This window comes from Microcaecilia unicolor, chromosome 3 (assembly GCF_901765095.1).
Source record: "Microcaecilia unicolor chromosome 3, aMicUni1.1, whole genome shotgun sequence".
NCBI classification, from domain to species: Eukaryota; Metazoa; Chordata; class Amphibia; order Gymnophiona; family Siphonopidae; genus Microcaecilia; species Microcaecilia unicolor.
The window spans coordinates 495,065,969-495,078,883 of record NC_044033.1 but is presented as its reverse complement, the minus strand read 5'-3'; the positions used below and the strand labels follow the sequence as shown (position 1 = coordinate 495,078,883).

At 41.0% G+C, this 12,915-nt stretch overlaps 1 protein-coding gene across 1 annotated transcript in view; it reads right to left on the bottom strand.

The window, feature by feature from the left end:
* The window catches only part of GPR63 (G protein-coupled receptor 63), an 88,935-nt gene extending 80,218 nt beyond the window's left edge, over positions 1-8,717 (bottom strand). Inside the window, exon 1 of the mRNA XM_030195638.1 lies at positions 8,332-8,717. The gene's annotated coding sequence lies outside the window, so the exon portion shown is untranslated. The remainder of the gene's footprint in view (positions 1-8,331) is intronic.
* Between the last annotated feature and the right edge of the window lie 4,198 nt (positions 8,718-12,915).

The following is a 12,915-nucleotide window of genomic DNA, read 5'->3' as shown; positions in this document are numbered from 1 at the left end:
GTGTTACAGGTAGGGGGGGATGGGCCTGGGTCCACCTGGCTGAAGTGCACTGCAGTACCCACTAAAAGTGCTCCAGGGACCTGCATACACGCAGGCCTCTAGGACTTGTTGCTGCTGTATAACATTGGCACACCAGTTGACACCTGAAGACTAATCTCTCCGAAAACGTCCTTTATTGGAATAAGCAAGCTTACTCACAGTTAACTGCAGATCAGAGGTTGTGCCCCACTGGCAACGAGTCTCCCTGGTACTGAGATTAGAAGTAGGTCAGAGCTGGCAGAATGGTGTACAGTGCCCTCTTTCAGCCACATTCAAGGTAAGAACTAAGTTCTGTAACGTGGCTAACATGTGAAAGGGATCTAAAACTGGCTTACAAAAATGGCCACTACCTCACGGACTACCGGAAACAAAACAGGGCACACTCTGACCCAGTAAGCAGGGGGGAAAGCACCATGGGAGTAGAGCTACCAACTACCAACATCGTGAGCATTTGCCACAAGCTAGTGGAATCATGGAGCCCAATACCCTACACCCACCACAATGCATTGCTGATGTGACTCTGCAGTGCGCATAACAGAAAAGTTGTCACACTCACCCGAGAGCCACATCAGAACCAGGGAAAGGCTGTCACAGGATAGAACACATTCTGCTGTCATGGAGGTGGATGGCATTTGAGGCTGGCATAGAGGCTGGAAAAAAAAGTTATTAAAGTGGGGTTTTTTTGGTGGGAGGGGGTTAGTGACCACTGGGGGAGTCCGGGGACGTCATCCCCGATTCCCTCCAGTGGTTATCTGGGCTGTTGGGACACTTTTTTGGGACTTGTTCGTGAAAAAAAAGGGTTCAAAAAAAGTGACCCAAAATCGCGGTAAAGACGCCTTTTTTTCGATTATCAGCTAAAGACGCCCATCTCTCCTCGGCCGATAACCACGCCCCAGTTCTGCCTTCACCATGCCTCCGACACGCCCCCGTCAACTTTACCCGTTTCCGTGACGGATTGCAGTTGGAAACGCCCTAAATCGGCTTTCGATTATACCGATTTGGGCGTCCACAGGAGAAAGACACCCATCTCCCGATTTGGGTCGCAATATAGGCGTTTTTCTCTTTCAATTATAAGCAGGATAATGGGACAAACACCTCAAATGCATGCAGCCCACAATCTAGAAAATTACGTGGCTCCACGCAAGAAATCTTTAAAACTGTTTCACTCTCAGACCCAGCTGCCACACCCTAATCAATTTTATTAAAGAGTCAGGTGTTTACATTTTTTTCTAAAGGAATTCAATCCTTTTCTAACAATGTTTTAATGGGAAGTTGTAAACCATCTTAAGTTAAAATTAGAATACTTGTCTAGAAATACAAAATTATTCTATTACCTATACTCTGGAGCAAGTCATAGTATTGACGATTACAAAGCAGTTAAGGGGAAGACAGAGGAATTTTATTGGGGGGGGGCAGTTTTCAAAACACAGGTACTTCCTTCCAAAATCTAAAGATACTCTAACTCAGGAGTCTGTACCAGCTCTCAAAGGCTAAACCTAAACAATATAAGTCACCAGTGCATAATGGTTAAAATTCCCTCTAAGGAGCAAATTTTGTGCTTAGGTGTCAAAGTCTGATCCCCCCAAATGTTACAGTACAGCACAGCCACCAAGCCCAAATGGGCTCATCCATGGCCCTTTTTCTTGCTGCTGAGGCTCGTCCAGTGCTACAAGCAAGGCCAATTTAACCACTAAGTAGGCTAGCAAGTTGGCAAGGATGGCAATTTCTAGTGAGCATTCAAATCAACTGCAGTCAAAGCAAAAATCACAGGGTCTTACAGTTACACAAATCCAAGAACCAGCAGCACATACTTTTACCTACAGGAAGGGTGGGAAATTTTCAAATAGCCCAGTATTTGGATTTAGCTCATGCCTTTTTTCAGTAGTATCTCAAGGAGCATTACATTTAAGTACAATATTCCAAGTGTACCATGCTAAGAAGTTACTATTGGTATCATGTTAACAACAAGGGACAACAGTGGTGTTTCTTAAATGTGCAGGAGCTCCTTTCTGAGCATGACTAGTCGTACATACCCGTCTCCTTCCTAAATACAGCATAAGCCCAAGAGTGTGGAACATGTAGGACACAGATAGTAGGGCCCTGCATGGTTCAACCCATGCATCTCCTCTTCCTTCATCTGACCAAGCTCTTTTGAGTCCTTCCAGCCTCTGATGGGGCTTTCACTGCTTCCTTAGCTTTTCTTTTGGCTACATGAGCCTCTCCCATCTTCATATTGCTTGTTATGCATAGGTGGGTGTGCTGCCAGGGTCAAAGCTAGCTATGTACAACTAATGCAGCCACACAGAGAGCAATGGAAGCTGGGGCATCAAACTTGCACCCCATCCATTGGCTTCCCTTGCCAACATGATGCAAGGGGTGGGGCAGGATTGTGCTGGGAGATGTCATCCAGGGTGCATTTGCGGCTTGGGATGCTCCTGTGTGTGGAACATATGTAAAAATGTAGGTGAAGAAGTGCGGCGAAAGGACTTCCAGAGAGGAAGAAAACTTCACAGGTGAGTATTTTACCTAGAGGAAAATTAAGTCTACTTTTTCCCCAAGTTTAAATGCAGCATTAAATAGGTATTTTCAGTGTCATTATTTTAAGTTATTCTGCTTAATTAGCAAAGGCGGTTTGGGGAATAGTTTTAGCATTTAAAGTCTCCATTACACTTATATAAATTGTTTTATTGTATAGGCTAAAATTTTAAAAATTACTATTTTCGAGTTTACCTTAGCATCGCTGTAGAGCACAGCTAGTAGTTAAAGGAAACCTCTGCATAGTTCGGAACAAGGTATTTTTCAAACATATCACCAAAACAGGAAAGTTAGGGCATCCTGATATTGAGGTTGCAATAAAGAACACAGTACACTAGGTGCCTTTAAATAAAGAGCATAAATGTGAAAGACTGTAAATTATCACTGTCAACTGCTGAGCAAGTTATTATTATTTATTTTACAGTGCTTATATCCCACAATTTCCCACCTCTGGTAGGCTCAATGTGGCTTACAACATTTGAATAAAAAATTGACAGGGTACAGTAAATGGAAAGGAGTAAGTAGGGCAGAGAGGTAAGGATAAAGAAATGGGTCCAGAGTAACAGCGCCAGAGCGCAACGGCAGCGTCCTCAGGTTAGTGAGGTTGGCCCGGATCTTTGGGGTATGCTTGCTCAAATAAGATGGGAAGGTTAGAATATATAGCACTAAATGAAAAGAGTGAGACCTAGTGGCAGGAAGATAACCAATGGGACACTGTCATATCACGATACAAATTATATTGCAGTGATAAGGTGGATCAAAGTGGTGGAGGGGTAACGCTATATGTTAAAAAGGGCCTTGAATCTAACAGACTGCAGGACACAAAAGTCATCTTGTAATGTTTATGGATAGAAATCCTATATGTAAAAGGGGAAAAGGCGTATACTACTGTTTGCCTGGCCAGAATGGACAGATGTTGTAATGTTAGGAGAAATTAGGGAAACTTAACAAAACTGGGTAACATGATAATAATGGATGATTTCACTCCCTCATCCACAAACCCAGTTGCAGAAATACCACAATGTGATGAATTTACCTCATTGGTTTTGACTCCGGGGAAGATTTCCAAGGATTATCAATACATACCCTGTTTCCCTGAAAGTAAGACATCCCCTGAAAATAAGACCTAGTAGAGGTTTTCCTGAATTGCTAGATATAAGGCCTCCCCCAAAAGTAAGACCTAGCAAATTTTTGTTTGAAAGCAGGGCCGCCGAGAGCCGGACAAGGCCGCCTCCAGGCCGCCCCCCCCCCCCCCCCCCCCACCCTCCACTGCTCCCGGAACTAACCTTAAACACCTCCTTTCACCTTCGCAGCAAGCAGGGCAGACCTCTCCTTCCTTCCGTGCCCCGCCCTCGCGGACGTTACGTCAGGCGAGGGCGGGACACCGAAGGAAGGAGTGGCCTGCCCTGCTGCTGCAAAGGTGAAAGGAGGTGTTTAAGGTTAGTTCCGGGAGCGACGGAGAACGGGCGGGCCAACCCTGATCCAACCCCGATCTTTCCCCGAAAAATAAGACAGCCCCTGAAAATAAGACCTAGCGCATTTTTGGGGGCAAAAATTAATATAAGACAGTGTCTTATTTTCGGGGAAACACGGTAGTAACATAGTAAATGACGGCAGATAAAGACCTGTACAGTCCATCCAACATGTCCGTGAATGTGCAAAACTACAAATCTTGAACATGTGAATAGTGAGAACGCACCGTATAGAATTTCTGAGAATACCTTTAGACCTCAGAAAATCATGCACAGGAGAAAACACGAAGAAAACAGTACTGCAGATATCAATCATATCTAAACTGCCAACATAACAATTATTATTATTATTTATTACATTTGTACCCCACTCTTTCCCACATACAGCAGGTCCAGTGCGTCTTACATAGTAAAAGAAAGCATCTTACATGGTAAAGAATACAGTAAAAACAAGGAAATGTAGGAACAGTATTATAAATTGTGATGATCATAACTAACTAACAATTGGTTTGGAAGTAGTATCAGAATTTTAGTGAGCATGTGACCTTTTGAGTGTTTCATTATCAAGCGGATTTAGAAGATTTTTTTGAGGAAATTACAGCTCATTTTGCACTTTTCAAGTATTCCTGATGTTGACAGAGAGCGGTCAATTGCGCGGTGTCCTTAGACATGTGGGTTCCTCCAGGATCCTATCTTATGTACATTTAAATGTATAGTTTTAAAAAACAGGTGGCAAAATTAGATCATAAGATGTATGCTTATCAACATAATTTATCCAGTGAGGAATTTTGTGCCAGGTGACAGTTAAGATGACACAATTGTGACTAGAAGGGCTGACAAGGGAGGAGCCACTGTGATGTTGGATAAAAGCACGTATTTTGATGAAGTTACCTTATTTATTAGGATTTATTTACCGCCTTTTTGAAGGAATTCATTCAAGACAGTGTACCTTGTTGGATGACACCATTTATCAGAAATTAGATAAAGGACAGGATTTTTGAAAGATAACATTTTGAAACTGACTAAGGTGAGAAAGAGATTGATTTTTATCTAGTTCTGAATTTAAAATTTTGAATCCCCCACTTCAAAAGACTCCTATACTGTATATTCTACTGTAGATTCATAACAGCACACACGAACCTCCTGGCCATCCGAGTGTGTCAGCAAGACATTCGTTATTGGAACGTATGAGTATTTACATAGATCAATTTTTACAACCTTTAGTGTTGTATCTTGCAAATAGGACTTCATGTTCAACATTTTTTTTGATAATACTGTAGGATATGGAAAAGGTACCTACTACCATAATGCTAGTCATGCTATACGACTATCCCCCAAATTGAAGTGCTAGATATGCTATTTTGAGTCTAGATCGTATCCACATAACATTCCTACATCTAATCTAAAATGACTCTTTTACCCTGCTTTTTCCCTATAAATGTCCGAAACAGCGTACAATCTAAAAGTCCCTGGTACATCAATTAAAATTGATTAAAAACTCTGAATCAACATAGGTAGACAACATATCATATTCAGGCATCCAATTGAACATACTTCTTAAAAAGAAATGTTTTAAAGACTCTACAAAATAATTAATAAGAAGATTGAGTTTTCACAGAAGCTGGTAGAGAGTTCTATACTTGATATGAAAAAGAATGTTGCAAAATCCTTCAGTATCTAATGCCCTTAAAGGAAGGGCCTACCGGATCCATTCGATGTAACGACCAAGTGGTACCCAGTCTGGTTGAATAAGAAACCCAATGAAGAACTTGCCCTGATGTAAGACCGTAGCAAATTTTAAAAATAATATAGCAGGATTCAAGAAGTATTCGTATTGAACCAATGTCATTCTACAATCAAATCTGAGGGATCCTCTCATTCGTCTACTGTTGCTTTTTTGGATATTCAAGTTACATTACAGGAAGGGAAATATATCAATAATATATACTATATATACTTGCTGCCAGAGAAATTGGTAAAAAGCAGTTAACCTGGTTTGCAAAAGGTTTAGCCAAGTTCCTATAAGAAAAGTCTACACACTTGTAACCTAGATTGATCACTGTTTAGTGGGGTTAATGGACCTTCAGTCTGTTCCAGTATTATTATTATTATTATTTATTGCATTTGTATCCCACATTATCCCACCTATTTGCAGGCTCAATGTGGCTTACATAGTTTTGTTATGACATAGAGGCATATTTTCAAAGCACTTAGCCTTCCAAAGTTCCATAGGTTTCTATGGAACTTTGGAAGGCTAAGTGCTTTGAAAATATGCCTCATTGTCATTCCAGAATATCAGATAGTTAGTAGTGTGTAGAGATTAAGTAGGGAAGAGGGAGTGATTAGGCGGGTGATATTAGAAGTGGATTTTCATAACTAGTTGGGTTGGGAAGGTGAATTAGTGGAGCTGTTGGTTCTCGTTGTAGGCCTTGTTGAAGAAGTATGTCTTCAGAGATTTGCGAAAGTTATTTGTTTCGACAATTGATTTCAGGTCTGTGGGTAGAGCATTCCATATCTGTGTGCTCGTGTAGGAGAAGGTAGTGGCATGCATCAGCTTGTATTTTAGTCCTTTACAGCTGGGGAAGTTCAAATTGAGAAATTTGCGGGATGGCTATGTACTTAGGTATGCATTAGGCTTAAAAAGATTGCTGAAGTAGTCCATTTATCTAGGGAAATGACTTTTGGAAACTGCCCACATCATTCATATATATATATATATATATATATATATATATATATATGAATAGTAAATTTATTTTACCTAATTATGCATTTTTCCAGGCTTGCTCTAGAAGGGATAATGTTGTAGTGATCATGACTGCTTAAGTTTAATTAGCAAAACCTCAGGGGAAGGGGGGCTGGGCAGGGGCTTGAAAATTAATTGTGGGGACTGCAAAGCTGAAAGTTCACCTTGGATGCCTTACACCACATGTTCAAGACAACAGGTCTAGTGAACTAAAGATGCAAGGTGCAATCAACGCTCTTCAGCCCACAAAAGAAGACAGATGGTACTTTTGCAGGCCACAGAATCATTTCAAGGGTTATGTCTCGGGAGACGTCCCTCAGCCCTGAGGCTGATGAGGATACTAGTGTTACCTGGGAGATATAAAGAGGGAAAATAAATATTTGCTTAAATAAAGCAATCATAATGTTGTGCAGCGTACAGGTCTTTTTATAAGAGCCACATTCAGCCTTGCCAAATAGAGAAAAACCAGCTGAGGTGAGAATAGAGGGGATTCAGAAAAAGATTTTAAAATACCAGCTGCAGGGAGGCCATAAAACCAGTTTACACCTTCCCAAATTGACAGTAAGCAAAAAAAAAAAAAAAAAGAGAAAAACTCTTATCCCGGCAATTTAGGAATAGCGTCCAAAGGGGAGCAAAGACCCCCCACCCAAAAAAAATTCCCCATTTGATATTATAAGCCCAGTTTAGAACAGAGAATGTACATAATTCTCCCACAATATACCAACACAAAACATTATCAAAGGAAAGAAGAGCCACACAAATCGACCTGAATTTCTTCCTCCAGTTATTCTTACATTAAAATTTTGCTCTAGAAACTAGGATTCTTTTCGTTATATTAATCTACAGAAGTGTGTTTTGGGGTCTTCCTGTGCACCGTGCACACAGTACCGACAACCTCTCTCAGGAAAATGCTGAAAAATATCACCGCACCCTAATTTAATTTGTATAGATTTTTTGACAAATTTCAACCGAGCAGCCGTTGCAGTGCAAAGGAACCCTTTACCTTCAGAAATGGACAGATTTTATTAAGACTATTAAGTAGAGGAACCTACTGTTCTTACTCTAGCAAAAAACATACTACTACACAATTGTCTAATTTTCAGCCGTCGATTTACCAATCCAAAAGGAAACGAACGCTGGGCTTAGACGGCAACTGGGGACCTCGTAAAATGGCCTGAATTAGAACCGTCACCACTATGGCAATGCTACTAATTTGCAACTGTTTGATACACCGCTTCCCTCCCCATGCAATACCGCAGCTCTTTTTCCCCTCCCAACTTCTGCTACCCTGCACTTTTTTCTCCATTCCTCCTTATGCATCGCCTGCATGCATACCCACCCGCCTCCCGGTATCAGCAGCACCGAAGCCTTTCCCAATCCCCCCACCACCACCAACTACCCCTTCCATAGACTTCTCCAGCCTTGCAACAGGCGACATGCTGCAAGAGCTGCTCTCCTCCATTTTTTGCCCACCAGTCCCAGCCACCACGTTAGTCCTCTCCTCCTCTTGGACTTGCTGCGAGCAACCCTCCCTCTCACCTCTCCAATCCTGCCCTTCAGCTCCGCGACTCCTTTTCCTCTCCTGCCCCGGGCAGCTCTTCGGGGCATTGCCGTCTCTCGTCTTCTGATGGTGCTCGCTCGCACGCTCCACCTTAAGCGCCAGACTAGGGCCGTGCAGCTCTTCTGGTCCACCTTAAGGAGAGAAGTGTTTCGCCTTCGTTTTGGCTGGGGCTAGGATTCCTCATCCTCTCTCCCCGGGTTTTCCTTCGCGTCGTTGCAACGCCCTGCTCGCTCTTCACAGCGGGTTTAGACCATTTTTCCCCCTGGCTTTTCTCCTCACCTTTTGCTGTCTCCAGCCTGCTGCCGCTGCTTCTTGGTTCCCGCCCCCACAAGACCTCTCCAGATGCAAAGTCCCGCAGCTGCAGTGCACCCTCTTCTGCACTCTAGCCTTTTTCTTGCTCAGTGTTCCGTGATAGGCTCACAGACTTCAGCAACTGCTTTTTTAAATGCAAATAGGAAAAAAATAATTAAACGCATCTAAAAAGAAATGACAAGTGCGAAAAGTGCAGCAGAAACTGGCACAGAGGGACCGAGAACCGGAGAGACCTATTAAAGGAGCCGTGTCCTTGGGTAGAGAGAGGTAGACTAAGACTCATAGTGAAGGTGCGTGGCCCTTTAAATTTCCGTTGCTATGGTGAGAGTGAGCGGCGGGTACGGACAATCTTGCCAGTTAAACTGGTTTCTTTCTACATATTGGGCTAGCTTTGAAGGCCAGCGGCAGGAAACGTTTGGCGCTAGCAGATTGCGAGGTTTTCGGGGCAAATCCCTTGCAGTTGCAACGCGTGCTGTTTTGGGGGGGGGGGGGGGGGGGGGGGTACTATTCGCAATCCCGGACCGGCAGTCTCTCTGACTGTATTCCAAGCCTCATTCTGGTGCTCCACACCGTGACGTGTGTAAATCAAGGAGGTTAGATTGAGAACAGGGGATAGCATGACGTCAAAAAGATGAAGCCAATTAGGTTTGTTTCCGTTTCCCCTGCACCGCGCAGCCATCATCCCCAAACACTCACAGCACAGCAAATCTATGAGCTGCTGAATCCACGTTGTCGTTCTTTATTGTTGGTAGCGTTTTTATTTAATTTCACTTATATTTTCAAAGATGCCAGCTTATGCAGCATATGGGTGTACACAGAGGAAGTATAATAATGGAATAACTTCCCTGACGAAGAAGGGCAACCTTCGAAAGCTAATCAAGAAATGTATTAAGTTATGTCCAATAAAAAAGGTATCATCTTATTTTCTTTTCCGTGTTTTATTTTGTTTGATTTCTATTGATAACCTTTAAGAGTGGACTAACACGGCTACCACACCTCTCTACCAAAGGCAGAGTAGTAATTTGTTATAAATGGTAATCAGTGTGTCATTTGGGGGGGCTGGTTATAGCGACACCCTAGTACCTGTTGTATTCATGCAGAGATTTTTTTTTTACCCTTGGTAAAGGGCCACTAAAAGAGACATCATGTTATGAGAATCCAGTGCTCAACATTCAGAGTTTCTATCTATTTATTTACTTATTTATAACATTTATATCCCACATTAAACATGGATTAGGTTGAAACCTGGGAGCATTTAAAATCTTATTTTTTCCTGTGCCTAGATCAAAAGAGAAAGATAGTTTGTGTAAACTTGCTCCTTTTAGTTTGCGAAATTTATTTTATTTATTTATTGCATTTGTATCCCTCATTATCCCACCTCTTTGCAGGCTCAATGTGGCTTACAATACATCATGGATAGTGGAAATGAGAAGATAGTAGACATTAAGTATAGCAATAGGATTTTTGGGTTACATGGTGATAGAATACATGATAGTGAAATAACAACAGGCATTCTTAACATTTCTGGATATATGTGGGAGTTCATTTGTTTTGATCTTTGTGGTATATCTTGTCGAAGAAATGGGTCTTTAGTAATTTGCGGAAGTTAGTTAGTCCATAGGTTGCTTTTAGGTTGCGTGGAATGCAGTGGTATATTATAAAGATGCACTTAATATTGTTTATTACACTTAAAAGAGACACTGAATAATGAGGGCAGAACTACCTTCATGCAGAAGTCCAGAGTCAGTCTAAATGTGCCAGTACTTTCCAGTTTTGTGATATAGATTTATTTCTTCTTCAAGTCTGGTTGTAACGGGCATTTTGTTTTGGAGGGGGGCAGTTAATCTTTGTCTCCCGGCTGTGTGTTTATATATAGATGAATCCTGGGAATAATGATGGCTAAGGGAAAGCAGCAGTACAGCAGTTGGAGCTGAACAACATTTATGTTCCAAGCTGTGATGCAGCTTGATGGGATGTCCTTGTTGTAGGATCAGAATAAATAATTTCTTAGCTTCTTGTTTAAAATTAACCAAGGAGGAATAAATCTGATGGAGGGGAAATGAGTCAGCAAACAAAATCTAGCCTTAAAACTATTAGCTGGTTGATATTAAGCAGAAGTTAACTAAGTTGACATCAAGTATCCTAATATGATTTAATAACAGCATTTTCTCAGTTATTACCCAATGCGAACGTAATTATAATGTTAATTATACCACCGTGTCTGCCCCTGATGGTAGTTAGGATAACCCATTCATACAATAATAGCAGCAGTCCACAATTTGGCAATTGTCACATATTCTTTGCTTAGGTTTCCATCAGAGCCCTTTCTTTGACCGCTTTTGTTAATTAAAGCTGTGGCAGAAAAAATATTTGCAAGTGTGATTTTATTATGCAGGCAAACAATACACCGCCAAAATACAAAATAGCAAGCAGCACAGTATTAGCCGCCAAGTTCATATAAAGTTAATTATTTTCAGTGGAAATTAAATCTGTTGATTGCCTGCTATGTGAATATTCCATCACTCTTTCATTATTGCTACAAAATATTACATATTTAGCCTTAAACATAGATTGTTGAAATTCATTTATCTAGACCTTACATGCACATGGTATTGCTTGTTAAACCCAAAGACAAAAGCTAAGGGTGGTTAAACAATTTGGTATAAACTGTTTTTATGACTTTACTTGTTTTGTACTGCTTTGGGCCCCTTCTCCACCACTGCCAACTCCAGGCTTCACTCATTCTGCCTCGCCTCACCCTATGCTTGGAACAACCTTCCTGAGCCCTTACGCCAAGCCCCCTCCCTGCCCGTCTTCAAGTCTTTGCTTAAAGCCCACCTCTTCAATGCTGCGTTCGGCACCTAACCCTTACCGTTCAGTGAATCCAGACTGCCCCAATTTGACTGCCCCTATCGGACCGACCGTTCACTTGTCTATTAGATTTTAAGCTCTTTGAGCAGGGACTGTCTCTCTTTGTTAAATTGTACAGCGCTGCGTAACCCTAGTAGCGCTCTAGAAATGTTAAGTAGTAGTAGTAGTAGAATGGAAACAGTCAGGTGAGCTTATAGGGAGGGAAGTGAGTACGGGAAGGGAAGGGTTCTTGGAGTGTGTTCTCTGTAAAAGTTTTTATTATGCCATGTTGGACCGTTCACTGTGGTTTGTTTGTTTGTTTTTTTTATATATGAAGCTTATCAACTAACATATTGTGCTTTGAATAAAGATGTTAAGTCCAAAGAGAATCCATGTGCATGGATAACTCAAAAGATCCCAGGAATAAACTCAGGAAAGGGAGAAAAGTGGGAATAGAGACCAAGGTCTCTGGAAACCTTGGTCTCTATTCCCACTTTTCTCCCTTTCCTTAATAAAGATTATTAAAACATAAAATATAAGTTTTGGATGCTATTGAATTCTATTGTTCTGTCTCACTGTATTTCCAGTTTTGGCACAGTATAAGTCATCATAAGGAGAAAATATAAGAAAACCAATGACCTGCTTTAGGGACTTATAGGTCACTTAGTTATGTTTAAACAAATGAGAGATCTGAATTAAAGAAAATATTTATTTTTATTATTTTGACTTATGAAAACCACTTATCCCTGAAACATGCTCAAAACAGAATAATTTATTTGTACAAAAGAAATGAGATGAAGAAGTGATTCCATGTGCCCCAATGACAGAAGAGTTTAATTTTACTTCTAATCTTTATAACACCAGGCTTCCCAAGGCAGATTACAACAGTTAAGATGAACCCATCAGTAAACAGGATATCCTCACTGAAATTTGGCCATGTATTACTGATTGTACAGAACAGTGTAGAAAAATGAGCACAAAATGCAGCCTTTAATATGCTGTTTCTACCAGCTACAATAATTTTGAAGCTGTTTTAGTGATATTCAGTTTTTATTTCATGATATTTATATCTACATATGGGAAGCTTTCAAATAAATTAAAAAGCTCTCAAATAAGTGAAAAAAAAATCTTTTGTCCTCCACCTCTTAAGGCACTGCCTATCCAACTGGAATAGCTTTTGACTTTTTACAGGTGGACCACCCATAGTCCATTATTTCTAATAATTTTTTGCTATTGTTTTCAATAGCGTTTGCTATTATTTTCGGTGAACCAGTGTGGTGGGAATACCTGCCTACTGGCTTCAATCCATGTAATGGGCTAGATTTTTACAGATGGACCACACATAGGCAGTCTGTTATTTCTAATACTTTTGCTATTGTTTTCAATAGTGTTTGCTATTA